Source organism: Pogona vitticeps, chromosome 11, assembly GCF_051106095.1.
Source record: "Pogona vitticeps strain Pit_001003342236 chromosome 11, PviZW2.1, whole genome shotgun sequence".
Lineage (NCBI taxonomy): Eukaryota > Metazoa > Chordata > Lepidosauria > Squamata > Agamidae > Pogona > Pogona vitticeps.
In genome coordinates, this window is record NC_135793.1 from 4748464 (window position 1) to 4773826 (window position 25363).

General features: G+C 41.7%; 1 protein-coding gene across 14 annotated transcripts in view; it reads left to right on the forward strand.

Annotated features, from left to right (window-relative positions):
- Positions 1-25363, forward strand: part of TENM1 (teneurin transmembrane protein 1) — a 705377-nt gene that overhangs the window by 139277 nt on the left and 540737 nt on the right. For all 14 annotated transcript variants that reach the window (XM_078380797.1, XM_078380808.1, XM_078380802.1 and 11 more), the window contains exon 2: positions 7634-7737. The gene's annotated coding sequence lies outside the window, so the exon portion shown is untranslated. The remainder of the gene's footprint in view (positions 1-7633; positions 7738-25363) is intronic.

Consider the following 25363-nt stretch of genomic DNA (forward strand, 5'->3'; position numbering starts at 1 on the left):
ACCCATTTGGCCTACAGCCACTCTGGGTAGTTAACAACAGAAAATAGCAACAAAGACAGATCACAGAGTGCAACCAAACAGCAAAATAAAATAAAGAAATATAAAATAACAATACTCAAAACGATTTTGAAATATGTTGTAAGGTAGAAAGGAAGGGGTGTAAATTCTGAAAAAGCAGAGTTGATCCATAAGGAAAAACGACAAGGATGGCAAGCACAACAGACACTATCCATAATTAGGCTATAACTTTACTAGAGTCATGCAAAATGTCACAACTTAAGAAGTGTGGTTTTGAATTCTGTCAAACCAAGGGAAATGAAAGAAAAAAAACACAGCTTGCCTTGCTAATTAAAAAGAGAAAAGGGCCCCTGCATTCAATCACAAATGTAAAATAGAAATCATGGGAAAGGCAGCAGACGTGTACTGCACTCTGCAACATCCTACTCTCAAGTAAAACATATTTATTTCAGTGGGGCAGAGTCCCAGGTCAGTGTGTGAGTAGGGCTGCAGCCTTCATGAATCAGCTGGCATGAGATTCTTGAGAGGTTTCATACAGTAGGTGGTTCGTGACGTAAGAAACTTAGGCAAGTGTCTTCCAGATTCCATACAGTACCTTATTTTCTAAATGTTAAATCCAGATCTTACTTAGATCAGTCTCTCCAACCTGGCATGTGATAGCAGAGCGCAAGACGGCTTCTGTGTTGTAAGGTTCACGTCTCACTTTTGTTTTTGAAGGCGCTGAAAGGCACACCCTGGTAAGAGCTTACATGCACGTGCATTTGTGGATGCCACGCTGACTAGAATCGTAGAATCATAAACCAATTGTGCTGGAAGGGCCCCATAAGTCCACTGAGTCCAACCCCCTGCTCAATCCAAGTCCAAGCAGATCTATCAGATGGGTGTCCAGTTTTCTCTTAAGTGCCTCCAGCATTGGGGCACTCACCACCTCTCGAGGTCATTAGTTCCATTGTCTGTCAAGAGATTTTTTCCTGATATTCAGCCTAAATCTGGCTTCCTGTCACATGAGTCCTGCACTCTGGGATGATTGTGAACAGATCCCACCCCTCATCTGTAGGACAGCCTTTCAAGTATTGGAAAAGATCCCATCTTCCCTCCCCCCCCCCATCTTCTTTTCTCAAGACTAAATAGGCGCAGTTCATCCAGTCTTCCCTCATCCAGGCATGAACAATTACAGTTTACAGCACCACGGGCATCAGGCAATCTTGTTTTCCTGGCTCCTGTTTTTTGGCTTGCGATTGTTGCAACCAGGGTTGGCGTTTGTTGAACCCTCTCCACTTTTTTTAAAAAAAGATTGCCGTGAAGGAACAATATGATGCGTAATGTGTCAGGGCTTTGTAGGAAAGAGAAAACACCGCCACCAATATAAGTGAAAGCCTATGGCATGGGCTTCCACCACTGACAGCTGATAAGCTACTCATTTTACATTATGGTCCACTTTGGATGTTTTCAGCCATTAAAACCTTAGTTGTGTTTGATTTCCAAGCTTTCCAACTGCATCTGTTCCTCCACGTTGTTTAGAAATGTTTGCTTGCTGAGTGAAACTTGCATCTTTCTTTCCATTTTTATGAGCTCAAAATAATTCCCCTTATCTCTGATTCATCCTCACAACAATCCTCCCAGTTTACTGGATATGTAGTTCTCACTGGTCCATGGTCACCCAAAATGCTCTGATGGCCCATTGGGGGAATTGAACCTATCCGAGCCCACCACTTTGATCGTTACAAAATTCTGTCTTACGAATGACAGCAAGATCACCCCGAAACCACACTCTAGCTCGCTGGCCCCATTTTTCAGCTCCTCTGAATGCCAAGCATAACAAAACCCAGCTCAATAAAGCACCATGTCTATTTTATAGTCAGTGCCCTTTGTGTGGGAAAGAGTGTGGTGGATAAATCAGAGGGCTGTTCTGGGTTGAGATTTGAATTGAGCCTCTGAATAAAACTCGGTTATTGATTGCTAGATTTCCAATTTGCCTCCGGGCTTTTTATACAGAGTCTTCAAGACTACTGACGGAAGATTCTCCTGCAGCATCTATTTCAACGCAAGGAAAAATAACAGATAAACCTACATAAGCTTATATGAGCTCTAAGTCCCGTGCTGGGAGTTTTACGAAGACGGAAGTTTTGTTATTGTTGTTAAACTGTCAAGATATTTGCTTTTGCAAACCACTTTGAAATGTTATCGAGAGCAATGGTTCCCTTGCAGTGCTTTATATAGAAAGCTAGTACAGCTCTTAGGTGAGGCAAAAAGTACAATTCTATCTCAACTAGCTTCAGGATACCAGAGGTAAACCTTTTATTCTTAACGGGTAAATCCATCTCTAGATCTATGTCCACCATTCCAAAATCTTTCAGCCTCACTTTGAATGAGGAATTCTTTTTCTGCTGGAAGAGCTTGACAGCAGAAAAGCAACTTTCCTCCCCTGACGTCGTTTGCTAATTAGGTTGCTTTGTTTTGTGGCTGGTCTTCGGGACCTAAGTATGGGATTTCTTTGAAGTCTTGATTTCCCAGACACCAAAGTCCACCTGAATCATGTCGTCTTTAATAATAACCCACTGACTAGTTGTAATGTCTCTTTCTACCCTGAATATTACACTACAGACACAGCTCCATTCTCCCCCCCCCCAAAAAAAAGGTGTCTACAGGGCCCCTGTCACACTAGCTTGCTACCATTTTAACGGTGGTTGCTTCGACTGTGGTGGCTCTAGAGAATCCTTGCATTTAGAGTTTGGTGAGGTACTTTGAATTCTGTGCTGAAAGTTCTAGCACTCTGTAGTCCTCAAACAGTTGCACAGAATTCTAATTTTCTTCTTGAATTAGAAATGCTGGATTTGCATAGAAATTCATTAAGCAAGATTAATCTGTTATTGCTGTATCGTGTAGAGCAGTGGTTCCCAGCCTTGGGTAGCCCAGGTATCCCTGGACGGCAGCTCCCCAAAACACCAGGCAGTGCAGCGAGTAGCGAAGGCTTCAGAAAATTGCAGTCTAAGAACCCTCGGGTGACTGAAAGTTGGGAGCCACTGGTGTAAATGCATCCGTTTTTCTCTCCACATGATCTTGATGCACGGAGATGAACAAGAGAAGGCAGCTTGTGCGAGTGATGACCCAAGTCCCCCCGATCAACCTGGTTTTAAGCACATGTGCTTACCAGATTCATGCACACCCATTCCCGTCGTGCCGTCACTGGAGGAACCCTTGCCAGGGGCTGTCACAGAGGAGCAGCCTATACTGCAGGAGCTTGAAACAAATCAGGGAATCTGGGCCCCTCAGGAAAGAAAGCAGCTGAACCGTTTCCCCTAAGGTTTAGGTGCCCCTTTTCTGAATTAGATGAGCAGCTGAACAGCCCACCGTCCTCTGGAGAGTTGACCTTAACTGACTGAAGCACTGCCATCAGTCAGCCAAAAGACAAAGTCTCCATCTAATGAATGACTGCTTATGACCAAATGCTTTATCCTGGCAGAGAATGCAAACCCCAGTGAGATAAATGAGAACGACGCCCCGATATGTTTGTTTTTATTTTATTTTTTAACAAGGGTGGCATCATGCAGCCCACTGCAACTTACAAAAAGCTATAATATCAATTTCTGTGCTTGAAAGCTGTTTAGATTTTAAAAAAAGCAAGCAAACAAAAACAGAATCAAAGACGCTTTGGGCAAGAAAACCCTTTTAAAACAATGGGAATTATTTCATCGTAACTCTTCTCTGTAAATGCAAATACGGCTCTAATTTTCTTCCCTCCTAATTAAATGCTTTCATCCATTTCTTTCAAGAAGGACATCATGCAAAAGGGATGAGAAAGCCCCGTTGCGATTACCTCTTTTTCAACCATTTCTGTTTTCTAAATGTCACTTTTTGAGATACAAGTGGTAAGCTTCAACGAGTAACTTTTGTTTTGTTTTCTTGAAGTGAACTTTATTTCCTACTAAGAATGACAGAGGCTACTGCTTCTCCTCGGGGAAACTCACTGCAGTCATTTACTTGAAATTTTGCCCTTGTCCATTGTCCATCTCCTGGGAAGTTGGCATTGATTCCAGGCCCACTTACAGAAAGAGCTACCCAGGAATTAGTTCATTATTGTTGTTTCCAGAACTGTGTTGCTGGCTGTGGTGACCTCTGGGAGAAATCCTGGCTTCCTGCCAAGGGAATGGAGAAAAGCTAACCTTCACTAAAGGTCAGCTCCCCAATCACTCAAGATGTGAACTTAAAAGAACAAATGTTGATTTAGCTAGCAACGGGACCTATGAAGAGCCAGCTTCCAGAAGCTGAGTCTGGAGGAGGATTCTTAAGAGGCAAACTACATGTTACACTGAATCGAGTGGGAGGCAACTCTGTATTTTCTTGATTACTCCAAAGAAAGTGAGGTGCATCCTCATGTGGACTGTGCCATCTTACATGAGATGGTGGAAGTGGGTTTGATCCTTCCTTCTTTCCCTGCATCTGTTCCAAGACCTTTAGAGATTTCATCAAGGGGTTTAAAAAATCATCTCCACTGGAGCTAACCATGGCTCTTTCACTTGTCTTTTTTTAAACAGCCCTGAGAGGACAAATTTTGAGAGCCGTCTCTGGGAGAGGGAAGAATTAAGTTTCCCTCTTCCTGTGAAGGAAGATCTATTGCAGGAGAGACCCAAAAGCCAGTGGCTTCTAGCATTCCGATTTCAAAACAAATAATAAAGAGAACTATTTTAGAATGGAATTTTAACAGGTTAAAATAGCCAAGGACGAACTGACCCAACATTAGTACAGCTGGAGCTGTGATGAATTTCAGCCCCTCCAGTATAGGGATTCCAGAAACTACTTAGCACTACAACTGGCCTGTGTTACACCAGTTCTGTGTCTCTGGCCCCAGACTGGAAGAGTCTGGTATCTTGGCTCTTCTCTCATTCTGTGTTTGCTCTGCTTTTCTGCCAGCATATCCTAGCCAGCAGAGCAGGTCTCTGAAATCAGCCAATAGAAGATGGATCTGCCAAAAGAAGGGCCCTGTGGCTAGTCCATCATTAGGTTAAGATTGCACTACCCATTACTTTTGAGAACTGGAAAAGTAATTAGTTGCTTTTAGACTAAATTTTAACTATGGGGTCAACTCTTTTTAATGTGTAGATTATAACTATAACTCATGACTTTTCTAAAAATTGCTTTCCAGCATCTGAGCAAAACTTCTGGGAAAGATTGTAGGTAATGGAAAGATCTATAGCAATGGTTCCTATCCTTGGATTTCCATATGTTCTTGGACTAAAAAAATCCCAGAAACCTTCACCACTAGCTAGATTGGCCAGGATTTCTGGGAGTTGTAGTCCAAGAACATTTGGGGACCCAAGGTTGGGAAGGACTGACTTGTATTGTCAACTGCAGTTGGGAATTATTGCACTGAATGACTGGTTTGGTTTTTAAAAATACATTACAAATTCAGCTAAGGAAAGAGGAAATGAACATTTCTCATTCATGATGTAGTCTATAGAAATGTGGGCACTGAATTCGGATCATATCATAATCTGGTGGGTGATAAATGGTCTGCTAGGTTGCTGTGCCAAACTCCATAACATTTGAGGCTTTGGACTTTGTAAACATGATGCCAAAAGAGAAGGAAGCATGAAACAAACAAGTGGAACTCAATGCAACTCTTTCTAAAACTTATCTCAAACTGAACTTGTGGTCCCTTTCCTTCAGTTTCCTGGCAGTGATGGTATTTTCCTGATTCCACATTTCTCAACAAGCCCTCATGGGAGATTTTGGCTATCATTCCAGGCTCATAGAATTATTGATTGCTACTCACTGTTTTTGCCCTGGAGAAAAACATATTCAGCAAGATTTTATCCCCATTTTACCAAATGCTGCAGCATGTGTGATACAGAAAACATTTCAGCACTATGGATAGCATCATAAAACTCTTGACAGTGGAGCATCATGATTCTAAATTTCCCACCATGCCTGCTACTGTCACACAAAACTTGACAATCACTCGGTGCCATGGATGGAGATCTAAGATGTGGGCTTCTCTGGTCACCACAGGAGAATGCAAAATCAAACGAGAATGGGCTATAACATGGGTGGCTGTTGTTGAAAACTGCTATTATGTCTTTGCAATGTTAGTAGTAATTGTATATTCACCAATCCATCTACCAAATGACAGGAAAATGTAAAGAAACATAGAAGACATGGAGGCCCCTATGATGGGAACTTCAGTTGTTCCCATGAGTGATTTATTAAAGATTTATTTCTTTTACTACACAAATCCATTGTTGGCCTCTAAAAACAGGAAGGAGATGGAAGAAAAAAATGCATTTGGACAGATGAAGTTGATTTCCTTGATTCATTTTAAAGCTCAAGTTCTTTTAAACTTCTTTATAAATCAGCAATATTGGTTAGTCCGTATTTTAAAAAATAAACAAAGGATATGAAATTCTCCATCGTCCTGACACTTCCTTCTATTAAGGCTATGTCTGGCTTATTTACTTAACAAACAGTCACTACTTTACTCCCCTTTTACATTCAGGTTATGACACAGCAGTAGAAAAAGCCTACACACTAAATCGTTCATTCTGATTGATATAGGCCAGATGAGGAATTCCCACTCAAGCAGAAGAGTCAAAGAATGTTTTTTCCCCCTCATCAAGGATTTTTAATTCATGCAAAACTAGCAACACAGAGAGAGAGATATTGAGAGAGAGAACCTAAATGGGACCTTGATGCTACTGCTTTTTCAGTAATGCATATAGAGGGTGTTTATTTGCAATATTTATGCCCCACTTTTCTCCTCAAGAAGACCCAATAGCTGATTATATTCAAATAATATTAAAGGAAAATTTGAAGTAGAATTAAGGAAAATCAAATTTAAAAATTACTATATTAGAAAAGAATAAAACAGATAACCAGTTAAAAACTAGGGTTCAAACTAGACTTAAAACGTTCTAAAAATGCCTTGTAACTAACCAAAAGACAACAGCCCTGTTTTTAAGACGGCCAGTTACTGAGAGGAAGCCTGCCTGGAATGATTGGGTCTTTGTCAGCTTGTGGAAGGGAGAAATGGAGCCAGCCTGACTTCCCATGGGAGGGAATTCCACCACTTGAGAATAGCCAAAGAGGAGGCCATATCTTGCATCTTCACCAAACACACCTCTGAGGATGGTGGAGCTGAATTATCTTTGGGCTCAAAATTTCACACAGCATCAAAACAGCCACCTGCAAAATGGGTGTCCCTTTTTATTATCTCTACATGGGGAAACATTTTAGGGAACTTAGAACTGTGAAAATGATATTTCCCTCTTTTTCTCCGCTGTAAGGAGAGCCATCTTCTTGCCCTTCTCTCTACATGTTTACATTCTTAATTTTTTTTTTAGAACTTCGGCTTCTTGTAAAATAGTGATAGCCACTGCAGATTCTTAGTATTCCCAGAAAGAAATATCTTCAATGACAACATCTTCATTTCTCCAAAGTACAATGGTTAAAGCTGGCAATAATGTCCAAATACTTTTGCAAAGATGCATCAAAATGAGCAGCTATTCAGAGAAAGAGTCTGGCGATTTCAGAATATTTAAAGCCTATAAATAAATATTCATGGCTTGCTTTACTTCACTGAGAACCAATATTATATATATTTTTCCCCTTTTCTCAACAGAGCAGAACGTTTCTGGGCTATCTCAAATTGAAACAGTCTGCTGGAACCCATCCGTACAGCAATTTGAAATGAGCTGCTCTGGATGCTGCGGAGAACAGCCAGTGGTAGGTTCATTTCCTTCTGCATTTCAAATCAGTGATAACCGAGCAATATTAATCATGCAAGAACATGCCTGCATAAACCTAAAATGGCCACAGTGCATTTGGGTGATCTGAGGCTCCCTGATTACCCGATTTGCTTGCTCGTTTAAGGACTGCTGGTTGGGATGTATTGTGTAGGAGCAACATGGAGTCTAGTAAGTCTAAGAGAACCATGGAGTCTCTGAGTTGGGGCCATGTATAAATATTTGCCATGTAGTCCCACTCTTACATCTGAGGAAGTGGGCTTGTCCACGAAAGCTCACATTAAAACACAGTAGCTAGTCTTTAAGGTGTCTTTAACATCTCTATCTTTTTAATTTTTATTTTGTGTTTGCCAGATACAGTAAGATGTTGTCTACCAATTCTTTTTTCATTGTGCAAGAGGTTTAGGGACCAAACTGGTTCTTTAGACCAGCTTTGAGGCAACTTCCTGGTTTGTTGATGGATTCACATTCTCTCTGTATAAATGCGGTATCCATATCTGAGCTCAGTGTTTTTTTTTAATCTAGTTCTGAGGTTTTTAATGGATTGTTTTATGATTTCTCTTAGTTATCTTAGACTATCAGGATTAATAGAAAGGTGTAACATATTCTCTCTACCTCACAAAGAAGAGGTAAAAGCCAGGAGCTGGATAGTTTATTACCTTGTAAACCACGTACTGTTGAGAGCCTCAGACTAAGCCAAGTAGAATGGTAGAGCAGTGTTTCCGTATCTTCCATGGAAAGTGAATTGAGTTTTTGAGTGCAGCAGGCATGAGACGAACCATCTGGGTACCTAATTTTAATTGGCTTTAGTAGCTGAGTGGGATCCAACAGGTGCCATCAAGAAATTAAACTGACTGTGGCCAGTTAGAAGAGGGAACAGGGTCTCCTGGCCTACTTCATTTGATCCCTCTGTGCGTATAGGTATGTGACGTTGTGAAGCCAAAGAGAGAGAGAGAGAGAGAGAGTTGATTTATGTGCAACATGTTTTCTCTTGTGATTAGACATAAGGAGGTGAACATGATTTGAAAGTCTGGTTGCTTGATACACGTCTCTGTGCTAACAACTCCCCCCCGTGAGCTTGTTTCTTGGGAGCAAACAGCCCACAAATACTTCCTTTTTTCTACTGTTATTTCTACTTGCGTGTAAGTTTCTTCTTCAGCAAGCTTGGGTAGATTGTTAGGCACTCGAAAAGTTCCCCTCAATTCTTGTTACAATCATACTGGTATCATTGGCATGCACTCGGTTAAGCATTATCCCTGAAAGGTTTTCTGTACTCTGATCTTGTCTCTCTCAGCTGATATTCTTCAAGAGGTTTTTCTGCCATGAGGCGATTGGGGGAAGCTTTTCTCCTATTAAGCCTGATGACTTCTGTGGATTTCGCACTTTCCTATAAAATTCGGTTCGTTTTTAAATTACACACACAAACACACACACATATACTGGAGGGGGGAAGGGGGAAATGATCTCTAACAGAGGACTGGCAAATATTTTGCCCAGGTAAGTTCAGTTTCATTTCTCCAAAACTCACCTGCATCTTTTGGGTTGCAAGATGTTTTTTCTTCCTCTTCTGAAATCCATACACTTTTTAAAAAAGTTTTTCTGACTGCACACATTTATTTAATGCATTTTATCTAATTTATTCACTTTTCCCATTTACTACACTGTGTTGTTTCAACTGTAAGCTACTTGCCTTTTAAAGCAGGTCCACCATTTTATATGTGCTTGATTTCTCCAGACTACCCTGTAAACCTCATTAATGTATGGATTCTGAGCTGTGTTCTTGGTAGCGACAAACCTTAGGAAGTTCAAAAATGTTAGGTTTATCGAGATGGTCAATTTTCTGTTGAGTTTAGGATCCACCTCATCCAGTACAGTCAACAAAGCCTTATAGGAGTTAAATTCCCAGTGTGTTATAGTGGATAGCGTGATGGACTAGGACTCTGAAGAATGGGGTTTGAATCCCCACTTGCCTCATAAATGTGTGGATTCTCAATACGAGCTGTGTTCTTGGTAGCAATGATCCAAAAGAAGTTCAAAAATGTTACTTTTATTGAATAATTCAACTAACAGTTCTTGTCTATCCTGAATTTAGGATCCACCTCCTAGCAACTTTGGCCAGTATGGCCAACAGGGTATTACAGGAGTTAGATTCCCTCTGCAGTATAGCTGATAGAGTCACAGACTGGGACTCTGCAGAACAGGGTGCAAATCCCTGCTTGGCCACAGAAACTCACTCCAGAGGGAGTGGATCTGGCAAAACCACTCTTTAAATATCTCACTAACCTTGAAAACCTTATTAGGGTCACTGTCACTCTGTTCTGACTTGACAGCATAGAACAGCAACAACAGTCTCATGTGGCAGGAGAGCAAAGGGTTCCTGATCTTGATGGCCTCATGAAAGGTACCCAACCTAAATATGAAAATACTTAGCAGAGTTGCTTTAAAAAAAGCATTATGTTTAGCATATGTATTTGAACCATGGAGGCTGGGGCAGACTGTTAACATTGTAAAAGATCTTCTCGGTATTCAACAGCTTGTTTAGCAGCAGATTGGTTCGTGATCTAGCGATGCCATTAATCTTTTTTTATTAGCACCTTAAAAATAAACAAACAATGATTCTGCCGTGTTTGACACAAGGAGTGCATTTTAATTGCGTATGTTTCTATTACTGGCTCTTTAAAAAAATATATCTCTGCAACAATTCTGATTCAAATAGTTCATTCCATTCCTCACAAACCCGCATTTGGAATGATAACAACATCTGTGTGCATGGTAAATGAAAGAGTATTAATGCTGTTGCTTCCACATGGTGCAGAGCATTAACCAGTAAAGTTTGTTTTAATTAATGGTGAAGGGGAGAAATATTTATCACTCATTTTCCTGAATTAAAGGTAAACTGTATCTAGACTACCTTTTCCTTTAAAGCATACAATGATTTCTTTTAAAAGATCCTTTTAGATTTATTTTCATTCTCTTTATTACACAGCTTTATTGACAACGAATGGTGTTCAAGGTGGCTAGCGGAAGATAAATCAATTTTAAAAATCAAAATAAAGTCAAAATAAAACATAATTATTTCAGGATAAAACACAGCGAACAACCAGTCAATGCCTCCCCGTGCGCCCCCGTACAACAGCACAGCTTAAACACTCAAAGCCTATTTAAATAGAAATATCTTTTCTAGCTTCTTTCTTTGCTCATGTCAGAAGCACTGCGGTACAATCAATAAACATATCAGATAATTTTCACTGAATAATGGATAAGGCCAAAAGCATGTGGAGCAGCCTCAAGTCTTCCTTGGGTCATGTTGAGGGGCATGGACAACACTGACATAGATGTGGAGCTACCTGTTCTTCTCCACTCTCACAAGGGATTGGTCTGATGTGAAATCCTGCTTTTGCCAGTTCACTTTGGTTCTACCTAGAGGTGGGTATGAACCGCCAATTGGGTGGTTCGTGCTGGCTTGTTTTTCAGCCGAACAGGTGTTTGGTGGTTCCAAGCCCTGCCTCCTCAGGTCGGCGCCCACTCAGAGGTCGTGTGCAGAGGAGGCGGGGCAGGGAAACTGGGGTGCTGCCTCTGAGTGGGGGTCCACCAAAGGAGGTGGGGCTGGGAAATGCTGAACATCTTTCCAGCTGAGAAACGAACCAGCACGAATTGCCAGTTCTTGCCCATCTCTACCAATTCCATTCCATAGCCTATTAAGTTACATCCAAGTCTCCAGTGTCTTTGCATGGCTGGAGGCAAGACTTCCCTGGGGTTCCATCCATTTTAAGGAGGGAGTAGTTATTTCTTTCCATATCATAGTCCTGGCATTTTTCTGCTGCTCCTTCAAGATCCATACATGTTTTCAAAATAGTTCTCCTTGATTTTAATCTCAGAAGGGAAGGATGATAGCTGAGTGGATGCACATTGGATGTCGATGCTTTGAGTCTTTTTCTTGCTGGCAGATGCACATGAGGAGGGCCCCCAGCCTAACGTCTCTTGAGAGTGAGTTGCAGAGGCTGGGAGCCGTCAACAAGAAAGCATCCATGCTGTGTAAAAACCTGTAACAGGAACCTGTGAACACTGAACAGAAATGGAATTCAGAGAAAACATATTCTTTCTCTGAGAAAAGCCAACTCCCTTTTGACCACTTCGTTTTGTGGAAGAGTTTCACCACTTCGTTTTGTGGAAGAGTTTCCAGAGGGCCATGCCCACATTCCATATCAATCGGTTGCAACAAAATCAAGAGTCCAGTGCCACCAGGAAGGGCATCATAAGCTTTCATAAACCGAAACACCCCCCCCACATCAGATACATGGAAGGGCATCCAAAAATGACCTGAAGTTCTGGACGATACTTTATGTCTTATGTGATGTTCTCAAGTGCAAATGGGATCCACGAAAGTCTAAACTCTCATAAACCTTTTAGTCTTTAAGGTGTAACAAAATTCTCTGCATTTCATGCAGCACTGTTACTCAGAAGAGCAGCTTTTGAGTTCAAGCTCACTCTTCTAAGTACGTCATGAGGATGGCGAATGTGGTAATGTCAATGATGTGGTTGCGTTCCTCTATGTCTGTCCTCCATGCCATGGAAAAGGAAGGAGACGTCAGAACACTGAATGTGTCCCAGAGGTTTCATGGCCACTGGTGCAGTACAACCTGCGCTCCTAGGGCTGAAATCCTGGAATTTCTGAGTATCAGGGCCCCCGCTGCTACCTCCACACCACCAGGCTTCCCTGGTGTCTCAGGACATAGTTGCAATCCTCACAGCAGCTGGAAGATGAACAGATTTTCCCAGGAACTATATATTCTTATGAGCTTTTAAATGGTATTTCCTCTTGAAAGTGCAACAAAGACACACTGTTCATCAGTTTAAAAGGACCGATTCTGCTGCCTTGTGGGGTGGTCATGCACCTCCAATTTTACCAGTGTATCACAAGCCATTATTTATTGTGTATTCCTTGCCTTTACATCTACTTTCCTTCCAATCAACTCAAGGTCACATGGACAGCTCTGTTCTCTCCATTTCACCTTCAAAATAATTGTGGAGGAGGGGCATGGAAGTTTACTAAATCCTAGTCTTGCAGGTAAAGGAGGGGAATACAAAATCTCTCCCCACATTGAGATTCTTTTAGTCTACATCCCCCACTCTGAGATATCTTGAAGGAGATCTGACAGTATTTCTTGGAAGATTTGTGGCCCTTTTTTTTATAAGGGAAAAAAGAATGCCAAGTTGCATTGGATAATTGTCATTCCTGCACCGTATGGCATCTGTTCTGCACAGGATGCCCATGAGAAAAGCAGAAGAGGCGCCATGCTGTGCAGGATTGTTATGATTCCTGCGCAGAATGTCATCTTTCTGAGTGTGATTCATTGGAAAGGAGATTAAGCTGCTCAGAAAGTAGCAGTTCCCCATACTGGTGTCAAACTAGACAAATCAAAACTGAAAGAAGGAAATGAAACGGTGGTCTTGTCTTTTTTCTGGGAAATCATACTGATTGAGCAGGAAGTTTTCACGAGGAGTCTCGGTACTGTGTGACCTGGAAGATTTTGGCCCAAGTTCACCCAAAAAGTTTTGTGAGGTTCTGGGTTCAGGTTTTCTGAGCTGTGTTCCAACATTATACCATATGAAGATTACAGTGTTTGTTGGGCTTCTGCCAAAATGACCAAATATAAGAATGGTTATTTTTCCTTTGGCAAGCATTGTATTCCCCAGTGCACCTGTCTCTGCCCTGCCTATAGATTTCTTTCCAAATAGTGCTTTTGTGGATTACAGCTTTTGTGCGGCTTCACTCTTATCTGGCTGCTTTGGTGAGAAATAAAAACTCATTTTTCTTGATAGATGCGGAGCAGCTCGACAACCGGACCTTGGGAAGTGCTCCACTTTCTTCTGGCACTCCTGCCCAGGGCCCATCAAAACACTGTTCATCTTGGTTTAGGAGACAAGTTCAGAAAGTACCACTGTGGTTAGCCAAAGCGGTGTTAAGTTGGTGGTATGCATAAGTAGTCAGAGATGGATTGATGGCGCAAGATAAATGGAGCCTGGGGTTTAGAAAGATTTTTTTTTTTTAAAGAAAAACCAGTGTGTTGAAACAGACCAGATGGAGCTGGCTGAGAGCATGTTAATGAACTATAAACCATAAGCACAAAAAAAGAAGACTCAGTTCGGTTTAAAAGGCTATAAGGAAAACCTTGGTCATTCACCTGAATAAAACATCCCTGATTTTTAAAACCCTTATATTTGTCTTCTGTCTACTTAACTGCAACAGAGATAACGTCTGCTATTGACATGTAGTCTATGTAAGTATTATGTGTGCATGTATGTACATATTAAAGTTGTATAACACAATGATCAGTGGCAAACACTACTCTGAGCAGTTTACATCCAAAATAAAACATAACATAATGTAAAACAAATCTTAAGTGATATTGACTATTAAGTGCTGAATGCTAATGCCACATATAAAGAAAAAAGATGACCTGCAGCTAAACTCTGAAATCCAGTAGAAGGCAAACAGGCAACATTGTGGTGGTCAGTCAGGGTAACATTAAGAGAGGGTGCTCTCAAAGTCTTCAGTAAACAGCCTTGTTTTGAGCATCCTCTTAAAAACAGTGTAAGTAAAAGAATTTGACTATGTTTGAGGGTTGGTTTCTTTATTATTTATTTATTGCATTACTCTGGGTGATTTACAGCAATGTGGACCAACTCTGGTGGTGCCAAGCACCCCGTCTAAATTTTAGCCCAACAGACCAAGGTGAAAGTGTGGGCATATGGAAGTTGTAAGCCAGTACAACAGATGACATTGAAGAACATGATTACGGGACATACGGAGCATTGGTCAACACATTGGCTTTAGCTCCCAGTGTCCTAGCTATGTAAAGTTTGTGTCAACAGGAGACAGCCCTAGCCGTTTTTTCAGTAATTAGGAGATGGGCCTGAACCCATACTCTGAGAACTGTTGAACAGCTTCAATCCATTGCATGAAAGAACAGGTTGGTGGTCCTAAAAGCCATGCTAGGTTCTATAACATGTCCTCAAAATTCTCCTCTTGCTTTCTCCTGAAGTATTCCAGAAGTAACTGTAGGCATACCTACCCAAGCTGCCAACAAAAATATTGCCGGGATCAAAAGATGTTATAGCTACTGTTGTGCTCATGCTTGTTATCTTCTTATTGCGAATTTCTCCTCACCTGACAAAATATGAATGGACAACATGTCTTCCCTTTCCTCTGTGGCTCACCTGTGAGAAAGGCCTGAACAGCTTTGAGGCCCAGCTAGGCCTAGCTTCACCTAGGCTCCCTATTCAGAAGGCAAGTTCTTCGATGTAACAAAGACAAGACCAAGAAGTATGGGTGGAGCTAGACTTACCTGGTCCTCAAAATCTTCCAATTGAGGCTTTTCTCCCAGATGAGCCCCTTTTAAGTATCTGTGAGGTTTCTCTCTATCAGGTAGCCCACCCAGAATGGAGGATCATGGGATATCTAGTTAAAAAACCAAGAAATCCCACCCCCAATGCAGATCAGATCAGTTTATGATTAGAATTGGCAGTATGTTTCTCAAGGATTCCCAACAATGACTGTGTTTTTCTAAACTTCCTGTTGGGGAATTTTGATTATTCCACTGAACTTCTCACTTGCCACAGCCATTCGTTTGCAATGTAGTTACTGCAGGAAACATGGGTCTAGAGAGTATGTTTCTGTGGGCTCCAAAGACTAATGATGCATATTTTCTCAGTCTTCCTTGAAAATTGTCCAGAGTGACTTCTGTTTATCTGCCTGCTGCTCCACTGGAAGTGACATCTGTTCAAATATACACTCTTTATCATGGTTGACATGATGTCTGTGTGTCTGTTTACCCCCAAGCTCCAGCTCCAACTGCCTCTGGTAATTTGTGACTTCTTGTTTCATTCTCCACAGGTTGCAAGGCAGTGCCTTGCCACATACATATGCTTTTGTTCTTCACTCCATTTCCAAAGTAGGCCTGTGATTAGCATATAAGAGTGGGAAATCAAGATGCTGTTTGCTTGAAGAACAGCACTGTTGACAGCAGGATGACAGGGGAGATATCCATAAAATGATGAAGCTGAAAATTGCTCTGAAACATGCTGGGGATTGGACAAGTGAACTCCGCCTGGACATCTACAAATACAACTACTATCATTGCAGGATACATATCTTTATCTCAGGGATGAACCTCTTGCAGACTGAAATGCCCACCATCCCTAGAATCCAGAGCCAGCGGTAAGGGTGGATGATGGTTCCACCCCAGCAAAGTTTAGGTGGCCAGAAGGTGCTAATTCTTGCTGGAGATACGTCATGTCTGGAGCCAAAACTGTGTTCAGAGGCTCCTGAACCAAATTCAATTCATTTGATTGACTACCTACCTACCTACCTACCTACCTACCTACCTACCTACCTACCTACCTACCTACCTACCTACCTACCTACCTACCTACCTACCTACCTACCTATTGGCTGCAGAAACAGAGGTTGGAAATTTGATTCCCTGCAGTGCATCCAGAGTGTTTAGTCTTGGGTAAGCTGCACAATCCCAGGGCAGCCCCAGTAGAAAGGAATGATAAACCACTTCTGGAAAACTCTGAAAAAGGTCACCATAAGTCAGAATTGACTTGCTGGCACATTATTATTTTTAGATCGACTCTTACGTTCTTAACATCTGCAGGATCCCCCGTATGTTCCTCAAACTTACTCCATAGCAAGGGAGAATACTTTCCATACTTCAGTGTCACCTCTCACAAGTTATTAGTAGGGATGATAACCTGCTAAATTATAAAGCATGGAGACCTTACCGCTTGGTAGCATCCTCAGCCTTTACCACAAATTAGGATGTGTGGTAGGAAAGTAATAATAATACCTAAGGATGTGAATAATTCTCACAAAATTACTCAGACCCAGTAAGACAGGCTGCCTCGACACACAGGCAGACTGGTGAGAAATTGCATAAAAGTAAGACACAGGGAGCTGGCTGACGAGCTTAGCGTTTTAGATCTCTGGCTGTGGAACCAGAGGTTCACAGTTCGATTCCCCACTGGGCCTCCTAGGGGAAGACCCAGCCTGTGTAGCCTTGGGCAAGCTTCACAGTCCAAGGACATTCCCCAGAAGAAGGGAACGGTAAACCACTTCTGAGTATTCTTTATGTAGAACACCCTGAAAAGGGTCACTATAATTCAGAATTGACTTGACGGCACATGATGATGATGATGATGATGATGATGATGATGATGATGATGATGATGATTAAAACAGAAGAATTATTTTTTTTATTAAATTACCACAATTTGTGGAAGAAGTGTTTATGCAAAACTAGAGGAGAAATTAGGGCAGGCAGCTTTAATAATGCACCCCACAATAAGCCAAAGCAAAATATTTTAAACAATCTAAATTTGAGCATCCAGAAAGCTCATCATTTGGAAATGATGAAGGAGTTATAGTGTGGCAATATATTTTTGGGAATGGCACCTTGCACTCGAAAATAAAGTCAAATGGTGATTTGTGGTCCAACATTGCTCTTCAGAGGGCCATGTTTCACTCATTCACCATGCATATGGAGGTCCAAGTAGCTTTCTGTTAAAATAACTAGTTATTTGGCATCCGATTTATGGTAACTGAGATTAGTAATTAGCACATGGAATCTTCCACATTATGCCTCTTAAGGGTTCTTAAGTGCTGGGATCTGTATCATTTTTGCAGTACTACCGTTATGAAGATTTAAATAATGCAACAGTATTTCTTATAAACACAGGGCGTAGCGTTGCTGAATAGACTTCCTGCACAGTTAACGGTGCACATTTACTTGGTGGTAAGGCTCCTTGTGTTGAATGGGATTGCTTTTCTAGAACGCAACCTGAGAGTCAGTTGTGAGAGTGCACAAACGGAGTAATACAAGGAAGGAACCCACTCATCAAAACAATGACGCAGAAAGGCTAGCAGGGGAGACTTGACTTCATGAGGATTTCAGTAGACTCCCAAATTATGAAAATTAACTACACAATGATCGGAAGTCTCCAGTTCTGCTTCTGGCATCTATACTTAGGGCTGGGAAAGGCGGGTCTGAAAACCTAGAAAGTCAATCAGTGTAGACCAGGATGGGAACACATGGCCTGCGGGTCACGTGAAGTGCCTCGATTCTTTGTGTGACCCTGGGTATCTCTTGTGCTGCCAAGAGCCCCTTGGTACCTTTTCTTACACCTCTTAATGGTTTCAACAAAACTGGAAGTGGACTTCTTACCATGTATGGATTCATGGGGTGGTTGTAAAGTAGCCCACAGGAGGACAAGGAGTAAAATTCCTCCCCGCCCCCAAATATCCTTAGAGTTTGTACACTCTGTTGAGGCAACAGGCCTCAACAGACACATTGCCTCCCCCAGATTCTAGACATGGAAAAGACTCTTCGCAGAGATGTATAGCATTCTTTGGAAACAGAGGCGGGGAAGGAATGATTGGTTAGTGTTAGGCAGATTGACAGTCAGGAAGGTCCCGCCCAGCCATGCCTACTAGAGGCAGCATGTGAGGTTGCAAAAACTCCAACACATTCTTGACGTGAGGACAGCCATGCTAGGCCAGACCAGAAACCTGTGCAGTCCTACCTGTTGTTCTTGCAGGGGCCAGTCAGGTCCCCAACAGGAAACCAGAAGATGAATGCAACATCATCCTCCCACTCATGCTCTTTAGCCAAAATGAATCAGGGTATTTCCCCTCACCCCAATCTTTGCCATTGTGAAATTTTTTTGTCCTCCTCCATTTTCATTTCATTCAGTTTGAGACAAGCTTTTTTCCCCTTTGATGATACCAGTCCCTGCAAAAAACCCAAAACCAAAGTTAAAAACATGTTACTGCAGTGTGTGAGCGACATAATTATGACAATGAATATTTAGAATTTTATATTTGTGAAACTAAGAGTTGTTCATCCAATATTTCAGTTTTAGTATGTCTGACAAAGTGGACCTGTCCACAAAGCTCACATTGAAACATAAGATATTTTTAAAGTGTCTGGTTTTTTTATTTTGTGTTTGTTTAATTTAGTTTCTTTGGATTTTGCCTGATATGCTTGCACAGACTAACACAGCTGCCTCTTCCATAATTATGACTGATCAGCTCGGCTGGTTGTTTTCCGAAAAAAAATCTAATTCACAACACTTTGAGGATGATTTACTCAAACTTTTTTTTAATCTTGTGTTGTTCCTTTCTTTAAAAAAGAAGCTGTTGGCAAAAAATGTCATGTCTCAACAGTCATCATGCAAACACTTTGACAGTAGTAGCGCAAAATGGTATATATCACTATTCTGAACATTGCATGCAATGTGTTATCATTACAGGAGGGAACACAAATCTTGGAAGGACATGGTTTATGTATGTAATTATTGAGAAAATTCCGTATGGCTGGAAAGTGCAGTAAGGATGCCAAGGGGAACATGTAACTTCCCCATACCTTAAGTATTGTTGCTTTTATCTGGAAGCTGCTATAATTTAAGAAATGCCCCCGTGCTTGGGTGAGTTCGGAACCTGACAGTGAAGTTTACGAGCAATGGGGATTTTTGTCGACAAATGGGTTTGTGCACAGCACAGGTTATACAATGAGGTTTCTCCATTTCCTTTACTGCTTTCTTCAAAGCATGGGAAGAAAGCTAACGGAACCCATTATCATTTGCAATTGTCAGTTACAAACTCACTGCTGACTTGCATGAATGTTCGCTCTTGCTAGGTGACTGTAATCTATTTTTGCACAGCTGTTTTTGAAAATACATCTTGGATGTATATCATGCATAATGGCTGGAACACTGTAATGTACTCCATGTGGGGAAGCCTAGGGAAAGGGTCAGGAAACTTCAGCGGGTCCAAAACGCAGCAGCCAAATTGCAAAGAGGGGCTGATTAAAGGGATCGTATAGCCCACCTGTTACAGCAGAGCTGCTGGCTGCCAATCCATTTCCAGACACAATTGGGAGTGCTAGTGCAAACCGATAAAGCCCTAAATGGCTTGAGCTCAAGGTCTGTGTCTCCCTTTATGAGCCTGGTTGAGTGTTACGATAATCAGGCCAGGCCTTCCTCTTGGTTCCGCCACCTTTACTGTTGGGTTTGGTGGGAACACAGGTGAGGGCCTTCTCAGTCACTCCCAGAATTTGGAATTCCCTCCCACAGAAGGCCAGCTTGGCCCCATCTTTACGGTCCTCCTGCAAGCAGGTGAAGACCGTTCTCTACAAGCAAGCTATTCCTGAGTGACTTGCTGCCTGAGTGGGTTTTTTTTTTTAATGGATGGTGGTACCTTCCTACTTTGAATGTGTTTTGGCATTGCTTACATTTCTTTTAGAATAGTGTTTGTTTTTTTGGGTTTTTTTGGTATTTGCATACTCATTGTGGTTGGCTTTACAGCCTGTATTTTAATGTTGTAAGCCACTTTGGGTTCTTTTAAAGAGAAAAGTGGGGTAAAAAATATATTAAAGGGAGAAAGAATGTGGTATTATTTTCTGACACCTGCATTCACACAATGCAACAGTGAGGCAAATGCACTCTGAACCCAAAGATTTCATAAGGTGCCATGTTTGTTATGACCTCTTCTATAGGGGTCTTTGTGTCCAGGTTGTAGGGAACTCTAGAGTTGAGACCAAACTGACATTTAGGTCTGCTAATGCCTGTTGAAGATCACCTGTTTCTGGAGGCTTTTAAACAAGAGACACAGTAATGAACTGAACAGCTGGAAAAGGTTGGGGCTTGTAGCTCCACCCAAGCGTCCTGTTGCGCTCCAGTGCTAGTTGGGAGCTTTCTTTCTGAACAGAACATTTGGTGGAGCTAAGCCTTGCTTAGCCTCCAAACCTTTTCCAGCCGTTCTCCCAGCTGAACATCTGTCTAGCAGGTAAAAGGTAAAGGCAAAGGTTCCCCTTGACAATTTGTCCAGTCGTGTCTGACTCTAGAGGGCGGTGCTCATCTCCGTTTCCAACCAATAGAGCTAGCGTTTTGTCTGAAGACAATCTTCTGTGGTCATGTGGCCTGCACAACTATACACAATGCCGTTACCTTCCCACCGTGGTGGTACCTATTTATCTACTCGCATTTTGCATGCTTTCGAACCGCTAGGTTGGCGGGAGCTGGGACAAGCGACGGGAGTGCCCTCTGTCGTATGGATTCGATCTTACGACTGCTTGTCTTCTGACCTTGCAGCACAGAGGCTTCTGTGGTTTAACCTGCAGCACCATCAACTCCACAAAGTGAAAATTGTGACATTTGCAGCCCAAGAAATCAGAAAATCTCATCTCTTTAATTTACAACGAGGTAGAAGTCTTTAGGATCAGGACAAAGTAACCTGTGACACTCTGGACATTAAGAAAATAATTCTTCTCATCATCTCTCAACCTTTATCCAGCCTGACAGAAGGCTGATGGGAAGCAGACTTCCAAAACAGCCCTGATCTAGATGATCACCACTGAGCATTTGTTAGTACCATGAGACCTGAGGAAGGGCTTGCTGTGTTTCTTGACCTGGAGATGCAGCTCTGTCCATGCACAGACACACAAACACAGATCAAGTTGCTCTTTTCTGTGATCTTTCCAAGAGAATTTTATTAATTCTCATTAATTCAGTTGGTATGGGGCAAAAGGGTATAATTGCACTTAGTTAGCCCAATGTTTATGGCTCACAGTCTTCCATTATTTGTTGTCCTGTGGCAATCTGTATTCTTTTCTATATCACATTGCATTAATTAGGCCATATGCTCGCTTCTGCTGATGGAAGCACAAGGCTGGCAACGACTACTGCCCACATATAAATGGGAATGAAGAGAATATAAAGCTGATATTTTACAGCTGTCCTATTGCAAGTCATTGGTTTTGCTGAACGAACACATCACGCCTGCAACATTTGACGCCTGCAGTACTTTATGTGTAAACTTGTGCAGCATTCCTGATAGTCGGTGCCCTAGTTTAGTAGTTCCCAACCTTGGATCCTGAAATGTTCTTGGACTACATCTCTCAGAAATCCTGGCCAGCCCAGTTAGTAGTGAAGGCTTCTGGGTGTTTTTCTCCAAGAACATCTGGGTTGGGAATCAGTGCCCTAATTGTCACTGTGAAAACAAAGGACCTCACAAATATTTAGGATGGAGAACTTGGAATACATTCTTGTTCTGGATTGGGTTTGGCACCATAAGGTTCTCTCCATGTTTTCCCCTCTCCGTTGCCTACCCAAGGCTTTGAGGATTTACTTCATGACCGAAAAGATGATTTTGATGACTTGACAGTTCCATCCCTTCCAACCCACTATCTCAAAGCGCCCATATAGATTTCCGATAAAGGCTCACTCTGCATTTTTTTTACTAGCAGGGAAGGGGGTAGGGAGAGAGAAAGACTGGCTGTTTTGTTGTTAGAGAGCCATACCACACTCAATTGTTGGAACGGGTTATTACCTGCAATATATCCTCCTGTCCTGCCTTTAAAAATGAGATGAGTTTGACAAAGAATAGCTTAATAATAAGAAATGTCTGTGCAAATCACACTGTTCCGTCATTTGGAAACATTTATTACCTATGCTAGCTTGGAAATGATTCTATTCCATGTTCGCAGAAAATGCTTCTTGTCTGTTTTTATGTCCTTGTCAAGCAACTTTTCCAGCTGACGTCGGTAAGATCTAACATCCAGATCTCTGAAGTCTGAAATAAGGAAAAGAGAGAGAGAAAGAAGGAAAGAAATGTTTATCAAATGAGCAAGGATTCAAGAGCCAGACCATAGATCTTAATAAATAGTGAGATCCTTTCGTAACATCTTAGCTTGAAAGGTTGTGCAGGGGGTTGGATTTGATGGCTTTATAGACCCCTTCAAACTGAACTATCCTGTGATTCTAGGATTGTATGAAGGTAGTTAGTTCCATGTTATGGGAGCCCATATCCTTCACTCTACGTAGTTCACCAAATACGAGGGACAGGGTGCAATTCAACCAGTGCCAAGATACAGTGGTGCCTCACTTAATGATTACCTCGTTAAATGACGAATCCGCTTTACGATGAGGTTTTTGTGATTGCAATAGCGATCGCAAAATGATGTTTAGATAGGGAAAATTCACTTGACGATGATCGGTCCCCTGCTTCGGGAACCGATTTTTCGCTAGATGATGATTCTAAAACAGCTGATCGGTGGCTCTAAAATGGCCGCCCGCTGTGCAAAATGGCTCCCCGCTGTGCTTTAGGACAGATTCCTCGCTTTACAGGCACCAGAAAATGGCCGCCCTATGGAGGATCTTCGCAAAACGAGCAGGTATTTAGCCCATTGGAACTCATTGAACAGTTTGCAATGCTTTTCAATGGGTTTTTAAAATTCGCTTGATGACGATTTCGCTTAACAGCGATTTCAACGGAATGGATTATCATCGTCAAGCGAGACACCACTGTATAAGCAAATTCCAGGTGAGATTGAGACAAGTTCTCTTTGCCCACCTGTTTTAGACCTTCAAGGATCTTAATCATATCTAGGGATTTTTATCATTATTTTGACTACAAATCCCACAATTCTCCATTATGGAAAATCTATCTGACAGATATCTATATATGATTCACCTGAGAGAAAGGACTAAACTGTTAGTCTTTGAGGCTGAACTAGGCCTAGCTCTGGGCAAGCTTCCTGTTCAGAAAGAAAGCTCCCAGCTAACACCAGGGCAGGGACAGGATGTTTCCCTTGAGGAAAAAAGCGAAACTGACCAGTTTTCTTATTTAAGTTGGACCACTAACCAGTGTGTGTTTGTGTTTGCCTGTTTGTGTGTTTGCCTGTTTGTGTGTGTGTGTGTTGTTGGGGAGGTTATATTCTTCCCTTGACCCACATCTGTTTTCTACTGATATATTCAGAAATAATCTGAATAGTGACACATACTGTGACTATCTTAATTCTTATGATTGCCTTTTTTGTTTTCTTCATTTGGTGCTTGCATTTAAAAGGAGAAGAAAAGAACTCTTTTAGTGCATCTCGAGGAGTAGAAACATATTGTTTGCTTTGCATTCATAATTTTTTTTGAAGAAGAGTCATTTCCCTTGCTATGCCCTTTTGAACTCAAACTTCTGAAGCTCTGTGTCATTTGCTTTTTGCTTTAACTTACTATTTTCTAACAAACTTCGGGTCTTCCAGCTGATGCATCCATTTATTACAACCAGCCTTCTGACCTGCCATGAATTTATCTTATTGTAGTAATCAGTCTGCATCCCCCTTCATTCCTGACCTTCTTCATACATTTGCAATTTGATACCGTCTGGATGTAGAATAAATAATTTCATTTTATATGGCGTGGGAGAACATAAAGAAGAAAAATATTTTCTTAGAAGGCGAATATATATTGTCAATTATGAGCAAAATTTTCTCAGTGTGCCTACTTCTGTATTCTGGGCTTTTGTTTCCATTGCTCTTCAAAACAAGAAATAAAGATTGTAATGTTGTGTGCTCAGCCTATGTGAACCCCACAAGGCTTTCTTCCAAGTAAATGTGCTTGGACATGTGTGACATTAATTACCTTTCTACCAAAGTACTCAGCGAAACGTCATAATCCTGTAAGCCAGCTAAAACTGCTATATAAGAATCAGTGGTCTTCTGTTAAAATTATAAAGCCATAAAGCTGCGAGAGAGTAGAAACTAATTAGAAGTTTTACCTTTAGAAAGTAGTTTCAACCTGGTGCCCACAGATGGCCGTCTGTGCTGAAGAAGAGAAATCAAAAAGGTCCAGGCACTGAGACAATATCAGGATTCACACTGCAAATTATGCTATTGGTGGAATGATTTTGACTTTGTTTCTTTGTTTTTTCCAAGATATTCTCCCTGCTAGGCAGTGTTCACTATTATCCACAGTTTCGGGTATCCATGGGGGGGGGCTTGGAACTTAACCTTCACGGATAAGGGAGTCCTACTGTGTCATATTCTGTTGTGTTTTGTTTCTAGAAAACTGCATTGCAAAATTGTTCCCCTGGTTCTCACAAAATTCAGAAAAGTGTAAAAACAATGAAGTTTGTGTTGCAATGTGCCTACAGTTTCAGCAAACACAGATTAAGTCGGCTTGAGTTGGAATATGGATCAAGCGTGTTCATCTGCCATCCATAAATGTACCATCACCGCCATCACATCACTTCCAGTCGATTCTAACTTATGGCAACTCTTTTCAGGGTTTCCTAAGTAGAGAACATTCGAGTGGTTTTTCCAGTCTCTTCAATCTGGGCTCATTGTGGGACTCCGCAGCTTGCCCAAGGCTACACAGGCTGGGGACCTCCTTGGACGCACTGTTCCTAGGTATAGCATATTCAAGTGGTTCTCCATTCCCTTCATCTGGGGGCACCGTGGAGCTACAAAGTTTGCCTGAAGCCACGCAAGCTGGCCCTACTTCGTGAGAAGCACAGTGGGGAATCAAACTCCTAGCCTCTGGCTCTGCAGCCAGATACCTAACTTAGAGAGCTATCCAGCCCACATAACTGTTTAAAGCAACCTAGAAAGCAATGACAATAACTGTGTGTGTGTGTGTGTCGCCCTCCCCGCTTCTGTTTCTAAATAGCATCTGAAACAGTTCATCCCATTAATTTGTGAACCGAAAGAAAAAGGCACCACATTTCAGCAGCATATTTACTCTGCTGTTTTTATTTTCAGGTCCTTGCAACC